The following is a 22,352-nucleotide window of genomic DNA, read 5'->3' on the forward strand; positions in this document are numbered from 1 at the left end:
AAATCTGTTTTTCTAAGACAGATGCCAGTTTGACCAGGAGATAGAGCAAATTTACAGTATTTCATTAGCCTTCTTCATAGTATCTTCTGTATGTAGTTGTAAGGTTGTAGGGAACCACAAATCCTTGTCCTTCTTTCCACGTTTCCCTAAATTATATACATGAATGATTTCATCTTAACAACAGTAGTTACCAGCAGAAGGACTAGTAGCTTGGGAGGCCAAAAAAAAAAAATTGCCAGGTGTGGAGACAATGACTTTGTATAAGTATTGTACAGAGTGTAGTATTGTATGGAGTACAAGCTATTAAAGTTCAAAATTGCACTAACACTTTTGGGACTTTTGGAACTTTTTTGAATATACTAAGTGCCTTATGCATGTAAAATAAAGTTCAATGAATAAGGTCATTTTGCTGCTTGGGCAATATATGTTAAGTATTGTTGTCTTTATATGTTTTGTACACAGCACCCTTGGTAAAAAAAAAAAAAATGTAATGAATACATGTAGATGTCACATATCAATAGTTTGAGATACAAAATATCCTGGAAAAGGGGTTGGTTTTGTTTGTTGTTGTTTTTTTCCTTATATGGGAAGTTGAGAAAAATATAAGTGCTTTATATCTTCGACTATTGGTATCTAAATGTAAGTCCTAAACAGCAGTTTTTGAAAGAAAAGGGCTCGTCCGGGATTTGAACCCGGGACCTCTCGCACCCTAAGCGAGAATCATACCCCTAGACCAACGAGCCACGCTGGCAAGACGGTCAAGATCTTTTAAATTCAGAGAGAAGTTTTCAGCCATGTTAAATTTTTTTTTGACTTAGAGAATATTTTTAAACACTTAGGGACTGGGAGCCCCCTACTGGACAAAATAAATCTCTGAGATTTAGCGCCATGCAACAAAACAGAAACTTTTCGTGTTCACGAGCTTCCCAAACTGTGATTTCTTTCCCCCACTGCTTGTTTGTTTTTTTTTTATTCTGTCAACGTTCTAACATGAACTCTTTCAACCACTTGTCCCCATATGAAAGCTACTATACGGTTGTGAATGCCAAACAAAACGAAGTAGAAATCTAGTCCAAAAATTAAGTGTATGTGCAAAGAATTAAGCTATGGTACTTTAGATTGTAACACTGTAGCGGAAGGATCGAAGGCACTTGCTGCTGAGAGCTTGGACTCGAATAATACTATTCTATTAGATTTTAGAGCCTCAACCATTCGAGACTCCTTGGGATTTTATCAATCATTACCTTCAATGAAGGTCTCCTCAATGTGGTTTGGAGTTCCCACTGCATTCTCTGTCAGTGTGTCAGGGTGTATTAACGGAGCTCAAGCTATGGCATATATCAGCAAACTGGAAAGCAAAGACTTTTCAATCCTGTCAAAAAAGAGGCCAAAACCTCTGTAAATAAATCAGAAAACTGATCATTAAACTATCTGCTGAGACTTGTAGAGTCTGTACTCTCTCTCACGCGGACAAAATCGCGGATATTTTTAAATAATTGGGTTCCCGACTTAACGAGATCTGCTAACCCCCATAGTTAGCTTAAAGTTTTCATCCAGGCTCCAGTGTACCTTGCAGGTTTGTGGAAAGGGGCTGCGGAGAAAGTTTAAGCCACCAAGAACGTAGGACCATGTGTATCAAGTCATAGCAACCATTTGCCTAGTGCTGTTTCAGAATTTGGAACTGAAAACGGAGGAAGAATAGCATTGGTAGAATGAGGGCTCAGAGAGTCCTAGAAAATCCAAATTCGTGGACTTGCTAATGATGGGATTGTTTGAAGTATTTACGGGGCAGATTCAGGCATGCTTCTAATTAGATGATACAGGGACTGAAATAAGAAAGACTGGCCCGGCAACGCCATTTTGGCGTGGTAATCCATACTTCTCTCTACCTAATTTGATTCCTTCCCTTTCCAACATCACCTTTCCTCTTCATTATCACAATCTGAGAAGAAAATTTGGGGTTCCATAGAACAGAGGTAGAGAAAGTCTCTCTCTCCGCTTCACTTACTTTCTTTTTCTCTTTTCTCATTTCCAAATTCATATCCTTTCTATCCTGTGTTCCACTCATTATTAACCTCCCCCTTCTTAAAATATCCTTATTTTGGTTGAGAAAGCCACCATTCTTAGAGCCTCCAAAATTTGAAACCTCAGAGTTATCTTTGACCTTTTTTTCCATTTTCAATGAATATCCTCCCAATATCCAATCAGTTGCCAAGTCGTGTCAATTCTACCTGCCGCATCTCTCTCTCTCTCCCTCTCTCTCTCTCTCTCTCTCTCTCTCTCTGTGTGTGTGTATGTGTTTCTTTCTCTCTATCTCTGTCTCTGTGTGTGTGTGTCTGTATGTCTCTCTGTCTCTCTCCTCTAAACTTGACTCTTTTCCTCCCCACTTGTTACTGCTTTATGAAGTAGTGTTTGTAATCTACTACCACCCTCTTCTGTAAAAGAATACAAATAAGTTTATATTCTAAATAGTGTTTCTCTTTATTTTCATACATCTGGACTTTACAAGAAGATAATATATTTGCTAGGAAATACAGTTTCTAAGCTCTTTTGTCCTCTTTGTAGAATTCATTTTTATTTGTTAAACTTCCTTTAAAAATTATGCTAATATATATCTATGTCTGTTCTTTTATCTGTTAACACTATACATCAGATTAGAGCTATTTTAATTGCAAGCTAAGTGTTCTTGCTTTTATTTCTTCTTCTAATTTGAAACAGTTTTATCTTTCCCCCACAATTTCAAGGTACATAGACAGCAGATTTCAAAATGGCTCCCACATCAATAATGAGTCATTTCCTTTCTATTAAGATGTACCCAATTTCATTTTTGTGATGCTAATCAATGTTTACCATGACCAGTACTTTTTAAATATCTTGTTGAGGAAATTACTGATAATACATAGCATAAAGTTTCTAGGGAGTTTGCAAGCTTTTGCAGCCTGTTGTTTCTTATTCCATAGCCATCTTTTCCCCAACAAACTTTATTCTCTTCCACTACCCCTCCCCCATGCTTACCTTTGCATTGAAGTCACCAAGTATTAAATACATGTTGATTTAGTAGGATTTTATAGAGTTGTTCACAGAATCATTTACTTCCTCATTCTCCGCAACAAATGTGAGAATAAATTGTCATTATCTTCATGGTGGCCTTCATTCACCATTCACTCAAAAAGGATTTATTAAGCATGAATTATATGTCAAATATTATACTAGGCCTGGGGATACAAAAACAAACCTAAAAGTAGTCCTTGCACTTAAGGAAGTTTACAATCTATTGGGGATAAGGTGGAAGACACAGAAAAGGTTTCAATCTGGGGATTTGACATTAAGGACAAAGCAGAGCTTCACAGGGATGTGAACTTTACCCTATGTGAAAAATGACACCTCTAGAACACCAAACCTAATTCCCACCACAGAAAACTCATTTTGAGTAATATCTATCACGAGGTAATGCTGGTTCTTTCCCTGAGATATGTGTTTTCTTTCTTTTCTGGAAAACTGAAGAAGAGAGGTATGCCAAAAAGGAAAAAAAAAAAAAGGAAAGAAAGCCAGTTTCTCACCCTCAACTCTAGAGAGTACTTTAGGAAGAAAAAGAGAAAAATATACCCATTAAGGCAGTGTTTCTTTCATAATAGAGGGATTGCCTCCTTGGCTCAGCTCAGCTCACTTTCAGGTGAAGGTGGAGCCTGTGTATGAGGGATAGAGGGTAAAAGTCAGTGTCAATTCTGTTCAGGGTCTCCTTCCTGAAAGTAGGAAGAAAGACTATCTTTTCAGGATCTTAGATGCTCATAATATAAGAGCCTCCTGGATTCAATGAGAAGAATTCAGTCAACCTTTTGATGGTTATTTTGACGTAGTTATTTTGGATGCATAGGCCCAGAAACCAGGGGCAGAGAAGTAAAATTACTGGAAATGAATGGGGAAGTGAATGAGGGAAGCCCAGTAGCTAATTCATTTCATTTCCAAAAGCATTTATTAAACACCTACTATGTGTAAGGTACTGTGATAGATCCTGAGGATTGGTTAGCAAAAAACACAAAGGAAAAAACCTCTTCCTTCAGGGAGCTTACACTCCATATTCCAAACAATACTACCATGTATTTCATCATTAATTTTCAAGTTCAGAGTTTGCTTAAAGACTTCAATTCAAATCAAAAGCAAATTAAATCACACACAGTGAATGCACAACAGGAGCCAGCCTACTCTGATCTATTTAAGGGAAGGTAATACTAGTGAGAGATTTATGGGCCCTATTCCAGAAAATGATTTTTCAACTCTGTTGGCAGAATATGTGGTAACTTATGTAGTCTGATTATCAAACCACTCAGATGAGGTGGCATATTGCATAGAGTACTGGAGTTGAAGTTAGGAAATTCTCAGATCATATCTGGTCTCAAACTCTTACTAGTTCTTGGCAAGTCAGTTCATCTCTGACAGCCTCCTTTCCTCCACGGTAAAATAGGTTGATGGTAGCAACCAGTGCCTGACACATAGCAGGTGGTTAATAAATGCTTATTTACTTCCTTCCTGGTCTCCAATAGCCTGGCATGAAATCTTTTGTCCTAACTGGAATGAAATTCCAATCATTACAGAATAAACAAAAGATAGAAGTTAGGCTTCAGAAAGCCAAGAATAAAACTCATGTTTTAAGTGGGTCTATCATTAACACATACAACAGATTAAGAACATGAGATGTAAACTGGCTAAACTTGAAAGTGAAGAGCCTGGCATTGGCAATTCCTATCCAGAACAACAGTATGAAGAATGTAAATCAGAGGAAGCAATGTAGTGTGTTATGGGAGAAATTATTGGACTTGGGGGGAAAACTTGAGTTTCAACTCTGGTTCTGATAATTAGTCCTTGTAACTGTAAGTGTAACTCGGTTTCTTCACCATTATTACCTAATCTGACTGTGGTTATTGTGAGAAATGTGCTTTTAAGATTTACAAAGCACTAAATGCATGAGTTAACATTAATGAGCCAAGACACCTAGGAAGAACATCAAAGACCAATTTAGTTTATCTCAAATATTTATACTTATATAGTATCATATTTAGACGGACTTGCTGGGAGAGGAGTCCAGTACACACTGGGAACGGAGAGGGAGTAGGGGAACACCTTCTTAAGTGTTCAAAACAGGGCTCGTCCGGGATTTGAAACCGGGACCTCTCGCACCCTAAGCGAGAATCATACCCCTAGACCAACGAGCCACATAGCCTAACTTTTTCTAAGTTTGTCCCAAGGCCTCTTCACGTCAGAGTTGTTTTGTTTTGTTTTTTTCCCCACTGCGGAAAAATGTTTTAGTGCCGCCTGCTGGCTGGAATTCTGCCTTGTTTACGATCTAGAGAAACAGCTATTTCTCCGCCATTCCCCAGGAGCCGTTTCCTTTTCCAAATGAGTCATGCACACAGCCTGTGGCGAGGACACTCCAAATCCAGACTGGGAGCTTCAGGCCTCACAAGTGATTTGTGAACGCAGGGTGATTTGCTCCTACTGAGACACCTTCGGTAGACACAAATGTAACAAACCGCTGTTCCTCGTCAGTCTGCGCTCCTCCTTTCTTTCCCATCTCCTGAACCTCTAAGATTTTCCAATTTTAAAAAACATTCTGAAGGCCCCAGCGAGATTTGAACTCGCGACCCCTGGTTTACAAGACCAGTGCTCTAACCCCTGAGCTATAGAGCCTCCGTGAAAGCATCACTTTCTTTTTTTCTCTTTGTAGGCAAAAAAGATTCTGTCCTCACCGAGTGAATTTTGTGAAGATTTTAAAAAATAATGCTAAATTCTTATCTTTGAGGCCGAAATCTACAATCTAATTTAGTCCACTTTAAACAAAATGCACTATTAGACCTTCTCTGGAGGTACTGCAAAGAACTGATTTCTGTTTGTTCACACCAGGCCCTACTTTAGCCTTGATCCCAGAAAATGGTAAGATAGATTTGCCCTGGGAAACGGATAGAAAATAAATTTCAGTCATTCTGGTACAATATTCCCCACCCCGAGAGAGCTTTTGGAGAAGGGAACTGAGTCTGAAAAGTGGGGATTATTTTGTGGTCCTACTTTTATTGGACGCACCCTCTTTAGCACCGCTCCCAATATCCCTCCAGATACTAAGCGGAGACCAATAATACCATAGGATGCGAGGTTCTAGAACTGACAAGAGGGAGGGGACTATAGGGAGCAGAATATAGGTTTACCTATTATAACAAAAGAGAAGTTAAGCTGGATGATTGTAGAATATTATTAGAAACGGTTGTAAGTGGGTCAGGACACTGGTTCTAGGTTGTTTAATCCTTTGCAGTTTCACTGTCTTAATGTCTGTAGTAGTCAGTGGATTGTAAGATACTTTAAAAAAAGGAAAAAAAAGGAGGCGTTCCACTTCATGTTTGTAACTATACCCAGTGCCCGGCACAAAAACAGGTGCTTAAGAAATATTAGCTAAATTGGAATTTGAATGTTAGTACAAAGGCTCAGGAAATGGACAAGGAAAATATTTCGTGATGGAGTCCGGGTTCTTTCTTTGCCTTTAAGGTTACTTTTTTATCAACGGTTTTTTCTTTTTGCCGCCTCTCCTGGGAGAAGTGACACTTCGCTTTATACTTAAAAGTCATGAGATGCAAATCAACAAATGTAGACATTTCTGACCTTGCCAAAAACTTGGCAGCGGTGGGATTCGAACCCACGCCCCCGAAGAGACTGGAGCCTTAATCCAGCGCCTTAGACCGCTCGGCCACGCTACCAGTCGGAAAACCGAGCGGCTGTACTTTTCATGCAACATGCACCGATCTCCTCTTTCATTAGTTCTGTGACAGTCGTTACATGTCTGTGATGAGAGCAGAAACCCAACGGAATTCACGTTTCCAGTTACTTTGTGTTTAAAGTAAGTGCTCTTAACTTTTTTGTATCCTGAACACTTTCGGCAGTCTGGTGAAACTTATGGATACCGTCTCAGAATAATGCGCTCACATGACTGGAGGAAATGTTAAATTTAAATGAGAGATTAGTGAAAATAAAGTAAACACACATATGTAAAATATGTGTGTATACATATGTATGTATGTATGTATTCCATTCCCCATCCAAGTTCACGGACCACGTGAAACCCATCCATAGACCCTGCTGTGGGTCCAGGTTAAAATGACTGTGCTACAGTGGGCTATGATTATTTTCCTATGGTGATCCGCGAGTCTGCGGTTCGGGGATATTAGAGCAATGCCAAGAAACGGAGTAATAGGATTACACCAGCAGGTGGCGCCAAAAGCCCGTTTGAAGACCGAGCTAGGGACGGGGCTGACGTGGCATCTTGAAAACAAGTTGCCCACCGAGACTGAGGGTGCTCAGAAGTGAGCCCTGACTTCCCAAGGCAAAGAAAAGACCACCATAAATGCTAGTCTTCTAGAAGTGATGGACCGCGCACAGCTGTTTGTTTGTAGAAATGAGTTCCATTCAAACTCCTGAGATCCCGCAAGAATCACCTTCTAGCCTGTTTGTAGGTGACCCGAATCCCTCCCCATGCCTAGCCGCTTTGCTCTGCTCCTCTCCTCTCTCCTTTCTTACTCCCCCTCTCCCAGGTCTTTCCAATCCCCCTCCTCCTCCCCGTAGGAATGTAACCAGAAACAAAGGGCTTTCCTCCCCTGCATGTAGACGACAGAAGATGCCCAGGGAGGAGACAATGGGTTTGAGAAGGGGAAGGAAAGGCCAGCGAAGGAAACAAGTACTTCTTAAGAAGCTCTCGGTGAAGAAATAAAGTTCCGTACGGGAAACCGGCCAAGCCGCAGCTCTAGCCAACACAGAAGGGAGTTCAGCAAGACGCCCTTTATAGATGGCTCGTTGGTCTAGGGGTATGATTCTCGCTTTGGGTGCGAGAGGTCCCGGGTTCAAATCCCGGACGAGCCCTTTTCTTTCTCTTCTTCTGGGGAATTGGATAACTCGGATGCAACAATAATAACAACGAAGCGCGTTCTAACCCGTAACTGGGACCATCAAAGCACGGACAAGTGGGCTATCTGACTTCCCATTCTCCCTCCCAAGGACTGCCCCAGGCAAACGATTTCTTGTACCCTTCTATTCAACCTGCACCACCTCCCGCCCCCGAATTTGGACTGCACCCCAGAACCTGGAAACAGCTCCTTTCCTACAGGAATTATTAGATAATTGTTGATCTTTTTGCCTACCTTAGCACTAGGCTCAATAGTTTATGTATTTGTGTCTTTCTGGGGATGAGAGAGTGATGGGGGACAGTAACAATCCATTGCTGAACACCGATTTCAGGTTACACCTGGAAGCTTTGTACACGTTCAGGTGGCTAACCGCAGAGTGTCAGTGAATTCTCGAATTCAGTTCCTTTCTCCATGCATCTGGGTCCGGAGTCAATAAAACGGGCTCGTCCGGGATTTGAACCCGGGACCTCTCGCACCCTAAGCGAGAATCATACCCCTAGACCAACGAGCCCACGTGGAACGTCGTTTTTCTCTCTCTTACTCTAGCATAATCACTTGCAATGACAAACTTGCTTCTTTTTTAAATTCAGTTCTAAGTGTTCAAGGGAATACAAAAGTGTCTTTCAATAGGGATTGACTGACAATTACTGTTGGTACTTTCTGAAAAATAAAATCCCTCAATTGCTAGACCCTCAGCTGGGGGTAGAAAATCTTCCTGAAGAAATCAGGTACGAGAATACTTTGCGTGACTGGTAGTGTGGCCGAGCGGTCTAAGGCGCTGGATTTAGGCTCCAGTCTCTTCGGAGGCGTGGGTTCGAATCCCACCGCTGCCAACAGGGTTTTTCCTTCCTAAAATGATTTCACTATGATTTAAGACATCATCTTCCTGTTTTAGGAATAATCTGAGTTATCCCCAAAAAGATAAATGTTGCCCGGTAAGACAAGCTGTAGCCGATAATAAAAAGAGCTTCTAAAAATGAAAAATTTTCAAGTTTTTCGAAATGAGCTTCCAAAAATAAACAGGAAAAGTACATCATTATTGTGTTGTGTCAAAATATTTTCAATGGATATACGACAAAAACATTTTTTTTTAAAATCTACAATTCGAGTCACCTTTTCCTTGGGCCAAGTGTCCATCTGAAGAAGAGGAGAGATCACCAAACTCAACTTGAGATGACCTTTGACCTAATCAAACTCTGGAGAAACGTCATTTTGGAAACTGGAAAAGATGAGTAATGAACTATAGACAATAGTCCTACAAGAGAAACTGTTGGCAATTAAATTTTATATGTATAGACTATTGATCAATTTGGTAACATCTTTGGAGGATATCATTGGGGATTAGAAAGGTTGATTTCATTTGCAGATCACCCAGTACATGCTATATTACTCCTTTCATTAAGTATTGAACTCTATAAGTGCCCTTGTGTTGTTAGATTATAGTTTTCATATATGCCAAGTAAGAAGTCAGAGAGCATTTTTATTTTAAAAATATTTCACAAAGGAATAGGCTTGTATCAAATGCTTTAGTGAGTGCCCTAGTTTTTAGTTGCCTCTTTTCATATTATATGCCAATTAAAAGCTTTATTTCTATTTTTGTTGTTCTTTTCCCTTAGAATAATAAAAACTTGAAGGATAAAGACCTCTAAGCTTAGAACTTAAATATACCTTTACATTGACCTGGCTCTGCAGCCTTCCCCAAGAGTAATCTTACATTGATTGTCTGGACCCACAGGCACGACCATTTTTTTTAAATCCTGCCTTATTGTTGTTGTTTAGCCCTTTTCAGTCGTGCCTAACTCTTCCTGACCCCTTTTGGAGTTTTCTTAGCAAAGATACTGTAGTGGTTTGCCATTTTCTTCTCTAGCTCATTTTACAGATAAGAAAACTTAGGCAAACAAGATGAAATGACTCACCTGGCGTGTTAGTAAGTATCTGAGGCTGAATTTGAACTGGCTCCAGTGCTCTATCCACTGTGCCATCCGGCTGCCCAATAACTTCTCTATGAACTGCTGTGATTCTGACCTGTAGACTGCTTAGGCCCAAGTTCCTTTCCCTGACTAACACTTGGTACTCTCATACACATCCAGGTCAGCCCTATCCATGTGGTGTCCCTCCCTGTACCATTCTTCCCTATCCTTTCATTGTGCTCCTGGAATACTTGCTCCGTCCTGAAGAATCTGCCCTTCATAATAGTCTATGCTCTCCCTCTGCAAATTACTTCATAAAACTTTTGTGTTTAATTTTATGAGTACCTGGTGTTTCTTCACACACTCTGTGAGAAGGCAAGTTCTCTTTGTTACAAGGGATGGCTTTCTAAGCAAAACAATTGAATATGAAAACGTAGGTTACGTAAAATAAAATTAAGAAAAAACAAGACAAAAAGACTGTAGGTTTCTTGAGAGCAGGAAATGTCTGGAAAGAAGATGGCATTTAATAAATGTTTATTGAATCTGGTAAATGGAGAGTGTTCTAAATCTGACTTCAAATTTTGTTTTTTTTTTCCACTTTCTTGCTGTATAACTTTGTTTAGAGACTTTTTTTTTATAGGTATTTGGAGGAGTTTGGGGGAGAGCTCAAGCAAGTCACTGCTTTTATTCCGCCATCCTTGCTGTGTAACTTTGGACAAGTCACTTAACTTTCTGTATCTACAGAACCTGAGTCTAAACTCTATCTTTTCCACTTACTGACTCTGTAATCTTGGAGAAGTCACTTAACTTTCTGGGTCCCAGTTTCCTAATCTGTAAAGCGAATGAGAACTTCTTGACTTTGTTTAAGATCCCCTCCAACTCTACATGTTTGAACCTGGATTGTTCCTACGAGGAAGGAAGCAAGAAGAATTATATGAAGAAAGGGAAAAGAGGAAGGATTAAAGGAAAGGGGTGTTTGTAGAAAATCAGTTTGGTTAGAATATAGTAATTTGAAGTTCCCCCATTAATCAATCAATGAATAAGAATTGACTTAATTCCTACATACCTTGGTCTGTGTTGTGCTGGATTTACAGACACAAACCGAAACGGCTCCTGCCCTCAACTAGCTTAGATCCCGAACCCTGGCCAAGTATCTTGAAAAATTCATGGGCACAAAGAAGTCTCTGCGTGTCTCAGTGAAAATCCAAATCTATTACCGGAAAAACAAGCAAAAGAATGTGTTCAGTTGACATTGTTCGTAGCAAATTGTTTAAAAAATTTCACACGCCTCCTTCGAGCCGGAATCGAACCAGCGACCTAAGGATTCCTCTAGGTATGCCACTCTACAGTCCTCCGCTCTACCAGCTGAGCTATCGAAGGGCGCACACTAGAACCCTCTAGCACAGAATTTTCTGTGCATGGTTGCAGTTAAATTATGTCTCTTCGGTACTGTTCCATGAATCTCTGAGTTGATCTTAAGTCTACTTGAGTTTCTCTATTTAAATCTCAAGCCAAAGACAGCAGGAGAGCTACGCTGCCAGATATCAAAGAGTCCTTCAGGAACTCAGCAAATTTCTAAAACTCGGAGAACACCTCCGTCTTGTAAATAGGAGATCTTGGGCAAGTCGTTTAACATTTCTGAGCCTCAGTTTCCTCATCTGTAAAATGAGGAGGTCAGACTAAATGGTCTTTAAGGTTCCATCCAAATATATATAGCCCTATGATCCTATGATAAGTGGACGTTTCTAAATTTCTCAGGTCTTCAAATTCTGTGGTCCTAGGAACCTTCCACAGCTAGCTAGTTTCTGGCAACCCCCCCTCACCCGTAAACTGCCACTACCAACCGATCCTGAAATGACACTTTTTGGCTTCAGAACACCAAGGAAAATAATGCCAGGAGACAGTTAACAGGACCCTGCAGGCCGTCCCAAGTTCCTCTCGAGCTTGAAGAGAGAAAGATTGAAGGAGCTTTCTTCTTTTCCACATTGGTCAGCCATACATGAATGGTTAGATTCCATATTTTTAAAGGATCACAAAGAAGCTTGTAATTGATCATAGAGGCAATAGTGAGTCACTAGAGTTTATTAAGCAAGTAAGTGAAATGGTCTAGGACTCTAGGACCTGTACTTTAGCAATATCATCATTTGGCATGGAGAATAATTAGAAGGTTGCTATTAAATTGTCCAGGGGAAAGGTGAGGACGACTTGAACTAGGATAGTGGCCTTCTGAGAACAGAAGACCAACTGAAAACACTGAGAAGTAGAATCTTCAAGGCTTGGCAACTGATTGGATATGAGGGAGGGTAAAGGAGAAGGAAGACTTTGAAGATGTGAACTTGAGTGGCTAGAAGGGTGATGGTGATGGTTCCTACAGAGCCAGGGAAATTGGAAAAAGGAGTGGGTTTTGAGGGGAAGAGAGTTATTTCTTTTTTAGACACAGGACCATGTTGGAGGGCCCAGTCAATGAGCAGTAAAAAGTGTCTGGAAAGTGGAATTAGAGTGATAAATTCCATTCATTGATTGGACAAAGATCCATAAGCTGTGAGTAGAAAAAGAAAATTCATGGGGAACTCCAGCATTGAGAATGCTTGCTAATTCCAGCACTGGGAACATTTTACTAGCATCCAGAGGATGCAGTCCATGGGCAAATTTGAGTCCAAGTGTCTGAACTGTATTTTTTTAAAGCTCCTGTTTTGATAGCATGCCTTTATAGATCGATTAGGGCCTGCCTAAGTTTGGCAGGAGCTGTCAGGCTCACAACTCATAAGGTAGTTCATTGTTGGAATATGTTAAACTTTATTCCTTTTACTTTTTTTGTTATGAGTAAAAACTGTAGAGTTAAACCAAGCTTGTGTCATTAATGTTGTCATATCATACTCATGTCATTAGAGTCTGTCCACCCTGAAAACAAATGACCAAAGAATCACAGAGCTTATGTAACTGCTGTCAACTCTGAAAATGCCAAAGAGCTCACACAAGTTATCACAACCACAGTTAACCCTGAAAAATAAAATAAAATTAAAGAGCTAATAGTGGTCACAAACAAAAAGCTTTCTTCATTCAGTTGGAGGAGGAAAACTAGACACATGTGCTGGGCCCTGCTCTGGTACCAAGGAGAACGACTTTAGTGTAGGCAAATCTCAATACGTGCACCAATGGCTACATGGTGAGCAATAGCCCTGACAATGTGGAGTAACAGCAACAAAGAGACAAGTTTGATTCATAGCAGGACCTCGTGACCAGAACATGGGTACTGTAGGTGCTTGTCAGAGCTCAGAGACCACCTGGTGGCGCTGGTGTGAAACAATTCTGGGATTTTGCTGTGGGGGAGTTTGATAAGGGTCAGGTTGTGATGTGGCAGATTGCCTCAAAGAATTTCAAAGACTCAGGCTGACTCCAAGCCAGTTAGAGATTTATTGTGGATTTGAGGTTTCATGTTCAGGTGAGTTCCTTAGAGGAACTTGCAATTTCAGTAAGGTAGGAGAGATACTTTTATAGAGTATATGATGCTGATTACACAATCAACCTTTACATAGAATATAGGAACATGGTTGATATTAGAAAGGCAGGAGGGGTTTGTTAAGGGATTACAGAATAAGGGAGGGAATCCCTTCTATGGTTGGGTGGTCAAACATCCTGGTCATGCTTCTTTCTGATTGGCTAGCTGTTGTGGTTTTGTCTTGGACTAAATGGATGATGTGATTGTGGTTGGGTACAAGAATGTACCTGTTCAAATATATGGATTAGATCTGGGGGCAGTGGCTAGCTAGGAGTAGTGGCTGTATTGAGTCTGGGGGCCTGTGGTGTGGTTAGAGTCAGATTATGTGGTTAAATCAGGACATGCCTGCTGTTCAGTGGGGCCCATAAGGAAGAGTATTGGGGCTGGGGGCAGCTTTATTAGGATTCTATCAAGTTCATCCAGAGAGTGAGTGCAAAAGATTGCTGTTATGCCAAGCCCAAGTTCAGGGCACAGCTTGCTTGCTGGGCCTTAGCTCAGGAAAATAGAATGTCTCCTGATAGTAAAAAGAGAGGAGTGGTCTTTTATGGGGATCCTGATAGGTCCAGCGAAATTCTCACAAAGAGAGAGGACTAGAATTGGCTTAAGGTGGTTCAGACACAAACTTTAAGAGACAAAATGAGTAAGTCCACCTAGACAAGTCTTTAGACTAATGAAGAAAGCAATGCCTCACATAAAAGTGTTGGAAGTAGGGGAGAGAGACTATCAGCTGTCCGAGAAGCACAGGCAAACTGGTATCTCCCAAAACACTCTGTGATATGAACATAATTCATTAACTACTGGAGTGAGTATGGAACTACCCAGGCCCTCCTTATTGTCTGGTGGTAAGCTAGTGGCCAGCAGTACCCCTGGGTAAGATATATTGTAAAAGATAGGCCTTTTCAAGAAGAAGTTTGGTGGTCATGGAAAGTACTGAAGAAGTTCCCAAAATCAGTCCTGGCAGCTTTTCAATTCTAGAGTCAGCTCGTCATTCGATGTATAGTATATTTCCAAGATATTTGAATGAATGGACCAGCTCTCTAGGTGCTCCATCTAACCATGTTAGAGTCTGGAAAATAGAACCATTCTTCAAGCATTTGGTTGATCGATCATAAATAGTGAGGCCAAACTATTTTTGAGTAATTATAGATCAGCACATTGGCATCTACAAACAGGAGGGCCTGAAAGACCTCCACCATCTATCTTTATTCTAATTGGACTCAGTGCTGAAAATCCTCCATGTGGCTGGAAAGTATATTTAGCAAGCATAAATATCCCTATTTTATGCCTCTTGCCTTATTCATTATAATCAGAAGATCAGGGGACTTTCTCTCTTTGTTGTTATATCTTTCAAGGAATTTTGGATAATTTTGACATATTGTAGAAGATATCATAGTGAGGCAGAGCCTGGAAGGCAGTTTGTGTCTCTACTGAATCAAATGCATTTTTATAGTAAACATACATAACGATATTTTGTATTCTTTAAATCTTTCCATCTACTTGGCCTCAAAGATGTGGTCTGCTATATAATAGCATTTGAAAGAGCCTTACTGTTCACTACTCAGATCTTCATCAAGGGTGCCTTCCATGTATGGGAAAACAGACATGTAGTTTGGTAGTTATTTATATTCAATCTGTTGCCTTTTGTGGGGTTGGATTTTTTTTGGGGGGGTTAGGGGGATAATAATTAGTGGCAGCTAGTTGGCATAGTGGTTAGAAGCTGTGAGTTTGAATCTGGCCTTAGGTATTAGTTGTGGAACCATGAATAAGTCACTTAACCTCAGTTTCCTCATCTGTGATATGGAGGTAATAATAACACCTAACTCCCAGCACTATGGTTGCGATCAAATGAGATAATATGTATAAAAATGCTTGGCAAAATTTAAAATGCCATATAAATGATAGGCATTTTTATTAATAAGACCCAAGCCTTTCTTGTCCCATTTCAGATATCTTGAGAATTTATCTCTTAATACCCTCAAAATCCTATCACCTCCAACATAAAACTCTTCTGTGTTTGACTGGCTAAATCTAGTGAGTCTTCCTATCTCTATTCTTTTATTTTCTTCAGTGCTATTTCTTTTTTTTTTTTAAGTAAGGAAAGGGATGCACCAACCTTATTGGGTAGCACCAGCCTTAGGGTTTGTCTCCCAAGTATTCCCAAGTTTGAAGGTTTGAGAGTCTAGCTTTTGCCTAAGAGAAGGCCATTGACTTGGGCATTCCAACTCTTCATAAGAGGAAAGAATCACACAAGACTCCCAGTACTGAGAGAAGCATCTTTAAAATATTAAAGTCACAATATGGAGAAATAAAAGGCCTGGACTTTGCATTCTGCCTTTATGCTAAGTTATTAGGATATGCCTACAAGGTCATTTTCACAACCTCCTCAAAGTCAGAAGAATAAAGGGTCCTCTCAACAAAAGTTATCATTGGCCCCTGTGAAAGTTAAACTCACTAGATTATATGATGAATGCTGTAACCCACCAAAAACCTCCCTTCTCCCTCTCCCCCCCACCATCCTTCACTTCCCTCCCCCCCAGGTAGATGAATTTTCATTAAGGCAAATCTACTAATTTAGGTTTCTTGGGGGCCCCTTCCAGTTCTAACATTCTATGATTAGGCAAGGAAATGACTTATGCTGCCCAATTCAGGGTCTAACATTGCCTATTCATTTGTTATATAGGTGAGAGGCCTATCATACTCCTCCCTCCTCCCCCCCCATCCTCCCCCTCCACCATTGCTTGGGTTTAAAAACAATCTTGCCCTGAACCATCCTCCTGGTCACTTGCTCTTTAGCTTGGGGTCTCAGCAAAGCATTGTGGAGATGGGCTCATGTAGAATCAGAGAAATTGGGTTTAAGTTCCTTCTGTGTTCTTACTACCTGTGAAGCCTAAGAAGCATCAGTTTTCTCATTTGCAAAATAATGTGAAAATTAAGCAAGATGGTCTTTATGACCCTTCCAGCTTTATGTCTAACTAGTTGATGTGGAAACATGTTCTTCAGTAACAACTGACATTTCAACAGCTGCAATTCTGTGTCCCCAGCCCCCTCCCTGCAGCTGCGGGCGAGAACATCTAGAGGGCAGTAACAAAAAACTGAAACAACATACTGAAAACAGCTAGGACTTCAGTCTAGAACAGGAATCCGTCACGCCTACGTTTTTCCCTTATGGCTCTCGAAGTCAGTAACCAGAGGAACGAAGTTCTTCATCAGCCCTTTGAACAGGCTTCAATCTTCGTGGGAAATTTTTCCCCCCTCCTGGTCTAGAAATCCCTCTCGAAAGGGTCGGACGTTTACCCAGCAATCAATCAACCAATGAATCAACAAACACTGAAACAATTACTGCTCTCAAGAAGCTTACATTTTAATAGGGAGACAATGTGTGTATAAGAAGACTAAATTAAGCATAAATATATACAATATAATTAAAAGAAGTTTGGGAAAGAAATACTATCTATCAATGGGGAGGGGAGAAGATCAGGAAAGCCTTCTTGATACTTGAGCTGCTTCTTAAAGGAAGGCCGAGGCGGGGGAGGGGGTAGGATGGAGAGGCTATATTCCAGGCCCATGGAAAGACCGATGCAAAGACAAGACCTGGGAGTGTTGTGAAAGAGGAAATGAGAAAAGGACAATTTGTCTGGATCACAGATTGAAGTTTCTATGTTATCATTAAGCGAGTGGCCTTTTCTTACTGCTCCAAGGTCCGCTCAGTTCCGTACCCACTCCAGGGCCCTCTAGATCCCCAAACACAAATCCGGGTAAAGAGAAGACCTGGGAGGCCAGGAAGATATCGCTCCCAGACTCCTGGTTTTCCATTCCTTTTGAACAGTGTCCGTAAGCCCTTGGTTTCCGGCAGCTCCTAGATCTTGAATTCAGCGAGAGAGAGAATCTTTGTCTGCAGCCAGCATCCCGGGAAAGGCCTGGATCAGGAAATGGCAGGCGACCACGTCATTTGAGATGAAAGCGAGCTTTGAATGAAAGATCAGGTGTTGGCTTTCTTTCCGTATACAAAGCAGAATCTTGGAGAAAGACGCTAGATAAATTGACCTAAATCAAGGAGATAAAGACGGATGCCGGAAAGTAGAGCTGTGGGTAGCGTGGCCGAGCGGTCTAAGGCGCTGGATTTAGGCTCCAGTCTCTTCGGAGGCGTGGGTTCGAATCCCACCGCTGCCACGAATGTCGGTTTTTGGTGAAAAAAAAAATTTACTTTGAAAATTTGCGTATTACCTTGCGAACACACGTGAAAACCTGCGTGAAGCAATATAGGAAGGCTAGTGCTGTTAATTATATTTGTCATCCTCACCTTCTAAGTCTGCAAAAGGTCTTAATGTAAATTTTTATCCCCTAGACCGTTTTAAGGGTCAGTCAATGAATATTTATAAAACACCTACTATGTTGTGTGTGTGTGTGTGTGTGTGTGTGTGTGTGTGTGTGTGTATAGTAACTGTGCCAAGGATATAAAGAAATGTAAAGGGCAGTCCCTGGTGCCAAGGAGACAATATACAAATAACTGTATCCAAATAAGATATATACAGGATAAATTGGAGATAATCAACAGAAGGAGGGCACTAGAATTCAAAGAGATAAGGAAAGGTTTCCTGTAGAAGATGAGATTTTAGCTGGGACTTGAAGGAAACCAGGTAATCCAGGAGGTGAGGAGTAAGAGCATTCCAGGCATAGAACACAGCCAGTGAAAATGCCAGTTGAGAGGTGGAGTGTCCTGTTGGTAGAACCCCAAGGAGGCCAGCGGTTACTGGATCTCAAAGTACAATGGGGATCATGGGGGAAGGGGGGAGGGGGGGAGGGGAGGAAAGGCAAGGATGTAAAGTTCAAGATGTTCTGAAGGTTAGGAGGGCAGGTTATGAAGAACTTTGAACTCCAAACAGAAGATTTTATATTTCATCTTGGAGAAATAAGGGGCCACTGGAGTTTATTGAGTATGAATGGTAGCAACTAGAAAGATCACTTTTGAAGCTAAATGAAGTATGGACTGGAGCAGCAAAGAGACTTGAGGCAGGTAGACCTTCAGCAAACTTGCAATAGTCTGGGATTGAAGAGCTGGAGGTCTATACCAGTGTGTTGGTGATGGAGTACGGGCCCAAGCCAAGACCTTTGCCCTTTACCCCAAAAGAATTTGGGTCCCATTTGTTTGAGGGGGGAAAGACGGTAGGGGCCCTGGGAAACCTCTCCCCCCAACTATCCTTGAGTTTTCTCTCACTTGGTCAAGTCTTTGGAGTCCACCTGAGGCATCATCCTTGTAATCCTCTCAACTAGCCTTTCATTATGGCTACTTTCATTGTGTCTATGCCCAATCTCCCTATTCTCTGTTACCCTTAACCTAGCCCAGCCCTTCATTGTCTATTACCTCTTGATGCACCCCACCCCACTTCCCACCCTTGATCCTATCTAGGCCCAATTCTGGATCTCCCAGTCACTCCCATCAAGATCCTCCCTAGACCCCTCCTCCAGTCATCCCAAACCACTTGGCTACTCCCAGATCCCTCCCACAGTCTTTCTGTATGTAAGAGCCATCTTGTCTCCATTAAAGGACTGAGATTCAATCTGAGCCCTGGGCCAGTGTTAAGCTTAGAGTTAGGAAGCTAGTTCAGGTGTGAAAATTCACTTAGACCTTCTCTGCAACCATTGGGAGCTTTACTGAAGCAAAAGCAGTGGACTAGCCCTGGAGGAGGACTAGCAACTTACAGAGGGACAGGGGCTTGTTCTTATAAGGACAGGATGAGGAAAATGATTGCTTACAAGATAAGGAGGAATCGTCAAGACACTGGATGAGGAAGATGAATGATAGGATAGGGGACCCAGGATAAGGAAGACAGGAAATTTTATGACTCAGGATGGGCGAGACAAGGAATTTTATGGTTCAGAATGAGGGAAAGTTTTATGGTATCTTTAGATAAGGGGTAGAGACTCTAGGATGCCCTCAAGCTGAGGAGGGGCCTCACAAGGTACTGGAAAAACAACCTTTAATATTCTTTTAACTTTTAAAGCATCCTTTGCATCCACATCACAGATTCAATCTAGTCTGCTTGTCAATACAAGCATCACAAATGTTCAGATTCCTTAAGAGTCTGGACAATATGGTAAACCTTGTCTTTGACTGAAAGAAGCCTTGGGTCGAACTTATTCAGGCAGGACCTGCGTGTCACTATTTCGGGGTCCCAGCATCCCTAAGCCCTAAACCTCAACAGTGGTAGTGGCAGCGGAGAGACTAGACATCTGGAAGAGATGGTATGAAGGTAAAATTGACAAGCCTTAAATCGATGGTAACATCAATTCTGTCAAGAAACCTTGAGAAGAAAGGACTTCAAGAGCAATGGCAGTATAATAATAAATTACTCCCACCTTTATCATTTAGACAATGTTGATTCGTACTCCAGACAGCTAAACTGCTACAAGCAGATGTTGGTCTCTATAACAGCCTTTTGTTGAACAGATACGTGCCTGCTTTTAATTTTCCTTAGACTGTATTTTCTTAAATGGATAAATTGTTTTAACTTTGAAGAAACTAATAAACTAACAAAAAGAATAGAAAACCAAAAGAAGAACAAAACAATCAAAAATAGCAACAAAATAACCCCAGAGAAGTTAAGCAAAACAACACAATAAAGTGAATGCTATTATACTGCCCATTGTTAAAAGAAGCCTAGATACTTTAATATATTTAGGTCAGAGTAACAATGTCCATTATATTTAACCTGTATTGTATTGCAATTAAGTTGCAGTTAATTAATGTTGCCTGTATTTACATAATTGTAGTTCTTGTGTATATTGTTTTGTTTTCCATTCTTCATTTAATTGGAAGGGAATTCAAGGACCACTAAGCCAACTCATATTGGTTGACAGGCATTCTTAACATGGGATCTGAGGACTTGGTAGATAGACCGACAAATAGACAATGGAGAGAGAGACAGAGACAAAGAGATGGACAGGCACAGAGATAGAGAAAGAAAGAGACAGAGAGGCAGATGATAGATTAACAGACTATATTTCAGTATAATTGATTTCCTTTGTATTCCTGTATATTTTATTTTATGCATTTAAAAACATTACTCTGAGAAGAGGCCCGCAGGCTTCACCAGATTGCCAAAGGGGTCCAAAAAGACTAAGATCTCCTGGGATGGAGAAATCCTCTTTATCACATCTCTTGTGCCTGGGGAAAGGAGTGGGTCTTTCTTTCATTTTGTGCTTTTCAGTTAAACGTGTTGTTTGTGATCCCACCAGCCCTGGGAGTTTGAGCCATAGTGACCATGGAGGCAGAATTCCAGAAATATTACAGCTATACAGTCTGGAAGGGAAGCTCTGGGAAGTCAGGGTTGCCTTGAAAACCAGTCCAAGGTGGATTCTGAACTTGGAACTGGCACTGTACTGTACAGGAACTGAGTTAAGCTATTTGTATATTTATTTTATATCTTTGAAGTAAATATGTCTTTGTAAAAGCTAATCCAATTATTAGTGCACTAGGGTACAGGGGAGCCCTCCTGTACTTGAGGGGGGAATAGTGTTTGTGGGGGATGGAGTCATTTGCAGAGAGCCTTCACAGTCCTAAATTCCCTTAAGGGTACATAGAACCCTGGGGAAGGGATGAAATATAATACACCTGACCTTCAGGTAGTGGAGGCCAAAGTGTCTAATGTTACATATTAAAATAGTAATCAAAATATTTTTAAACATAAGGTCATCGATCCAAGGTTAAGAGCCCTGCTTTAACTTAAAAAGTTGGGTGTATTGGATTTTTTGATTTAATTAGACTTACTTAGCCTGGGGTGGTAAATGTTGGCAGCAGCCAGGTAGAGGCCTGAAACAAAATTACTACTTGAAAAAATACAAACATATAAATACTTAGGGTATATAGGCTGTCCTTCTTCCCAGTACAGCTCAACATCTAGCCGGGGGTACAGAAAGTCTCACTCAGCTGTCTCTCTTCAACATTGACTAATAATGTAAATGTTAGGAGATCAATAAATGTTCTTTGAATGACTAGATTAATTGTAACCACTAAAAGTCATAAGAGGTTTGACCTTGTGGTCTTTTGAGCAGATTTTAAAACCTCAAGTTAACTATAATTCTTCTGCTGGAAGTGTCATTAAGATAACAAATAAATAGTTTCTGATTTTGCCTCCAGTTAGAGAGTGAAAGCTCTGTAACAATGGGCTGGAAGATTGGGATCTTAAGCCTGTGCTAGGAAAGATCACTTTCTCCTGTATGGTTCCCAGAGCAGTCCTATGGCATCATACTGCAAACAAATGGACACCAGGAAACACAAAGGACAGAGTCAACCACAGGTATTTATAAGCAGTAAAATTTTGATCAGTCAACTCAAATGAGAACAGACTAAAAGGACACACAGAAATGGGAACCAGCCACACTTAGCCAAAGTAAAGCTGGGGAACGGTTTTCGTTCCTCTATATTTGTTTCTTTCTCTGTGCTTCAGCTACCTAAGTGAAAACTCACGATAAATAATAGCAAGATAACAACAACAACAAACCATAGTATTATACCTTGTTGCTTGTCCCTTTAGCTTTTTATCTCATGCAGCTTTCTTTAGAGGCACAAGTTTGAAGAGGGGCACCATTACTAAAGTTGTTCCATGTGGGAGTGGAGAAGAAAGCATTTACTAAGTACCTACTACATGCTAGGCACCAGATTCTTAAATTCTTACTATAGCAGAAAACTCACCCTTCCACTCCTGATCTCACATTAGCTCCGTCTATTTTAGAAGTGGGGAAAAAGTACAATTCAACTCCCAGGGTCTTTAGTGACTTAAATCTAAGTGCAAAGCAGCCAGTCCCAGCCTTGTCAAGAGGACTGATACAGAATGAGTGAGTGAACTGTTCTCTTTATGAAAATTTAACAGGGGTAGACTGGGCTACGAGGAACCCATTCTTGAAACATGTGCTTCAAGAATATCTCTGATTCTTTTCAGTCCACCTCATGGAACTTTAGGGAGCTAGTTCTAGCCTCAAGTTACTGAGGAATTTGTACCATTG

General features: G+C 40.8%; 9 non-coding genes across 9 annotated transcripts; 3 read left to right on the top strand and 6 right to left on the bottom strand.

Moving 5' to 3' along the window:
* Positions 1-671: 671 nt before the first annotated feature.
* Positions 672-743, bottom strand: TRNAP-AGG. The gene has a single exon. It is a non-coding gene; the product is annotated as a tRNA-Pro (tRNA).
* A 4,395-nt stretch (positions 744-5,138) lies between these two features.
* On the bottom strand, positions 5,139-5,210 carry TRNAP-AGG. Its single transcript has one exon. It is a non-coding gene; the product is annotated as a tRNA-Pro (tRNA).
* A 402-nt stretch (positions 5,211-5,612) lies between these two features.
* On the bottom strand, positions 5,613-5,685 carry TRNAT-UGU. The gene has a single exon. It is a non-coding gene; the product is annotated as a tRNA-Thr (tRNA).
* Positions 5,686-6,658: 973 nt separating this feature from the next.
* On the bottom strand, positions 6,659-6,740 carry TRNAL-AAG. Its single transcript has one exon. It is a non-coding gene; the product is annotated as a tRNA-Leu (tRNA).
* A 1,084-nt stretch (positions 6,741-7,824) lies between these two features.
* On the top strand, positions 7,825-7,896 carry TRNAP-UGG. The gene has a single exon. It is a non-coding gene; the product is annotated as a tRNA-Pro (tRNA).
* Positions 7,897-8,379: 483 nt separating this feature from the next.
* On the bottom strand, positions 8,380-8,451 carry TRNAP-AGG. Its single transcript has one exon. It is a non-coding gene; the product is annotated as a tRNA-Pro (tRNA).
* Positions 8,452-8,691: 240 nt separating this feature from the next.
* On the top strand, positions 8,692-8,773 carry TRNAL-UAG. Its single transcript has one exon. It is a non-coding gene; the product is annotated as a tRNA-Leu (tRNA).
* Positions 8,774-11,139: 2,366 nt separating this feature from the next.
* Positions 11,140-11,230, bottom strand: TRNAY-GUA. Its single transcript is given in 2 exon segments — positions 11,140-11,175; positions 11,194-11,230. It is a non-coding gene; the product is annotated as a tRNA-Tyr (tRNA).
* A 6,207-nt stretch (positions 11,231-17,437) lies between these two features.
* On the top strand, positions 17,438-17,519 carry TRNAL-UAG. Its single transcript has one exon. It is a non-coding gene; the product is annotated as a tRNA-Leu (tRNA).
* The last annotated feature ends 4,833 nt before the right edge of the window (positions 17,520-22,352 follow it).

Source organism: Vombatus ursinus, unplaced genomic scaffold, assembly GCF_900497805.2.
Source record: "Vombatus ursinus unplaced genomic scaffold, bare-nosed wombat genome assembly UNPS02014894.1, whole genome shotgun sequence".
NCBI classification, from domain to species: domain Eukaryota; kingdom Metazoa; phylum Chordata; class Mammalia; order Diprotodontia; family Vombatidae; genus Vombatus; species Vombatus ursinus.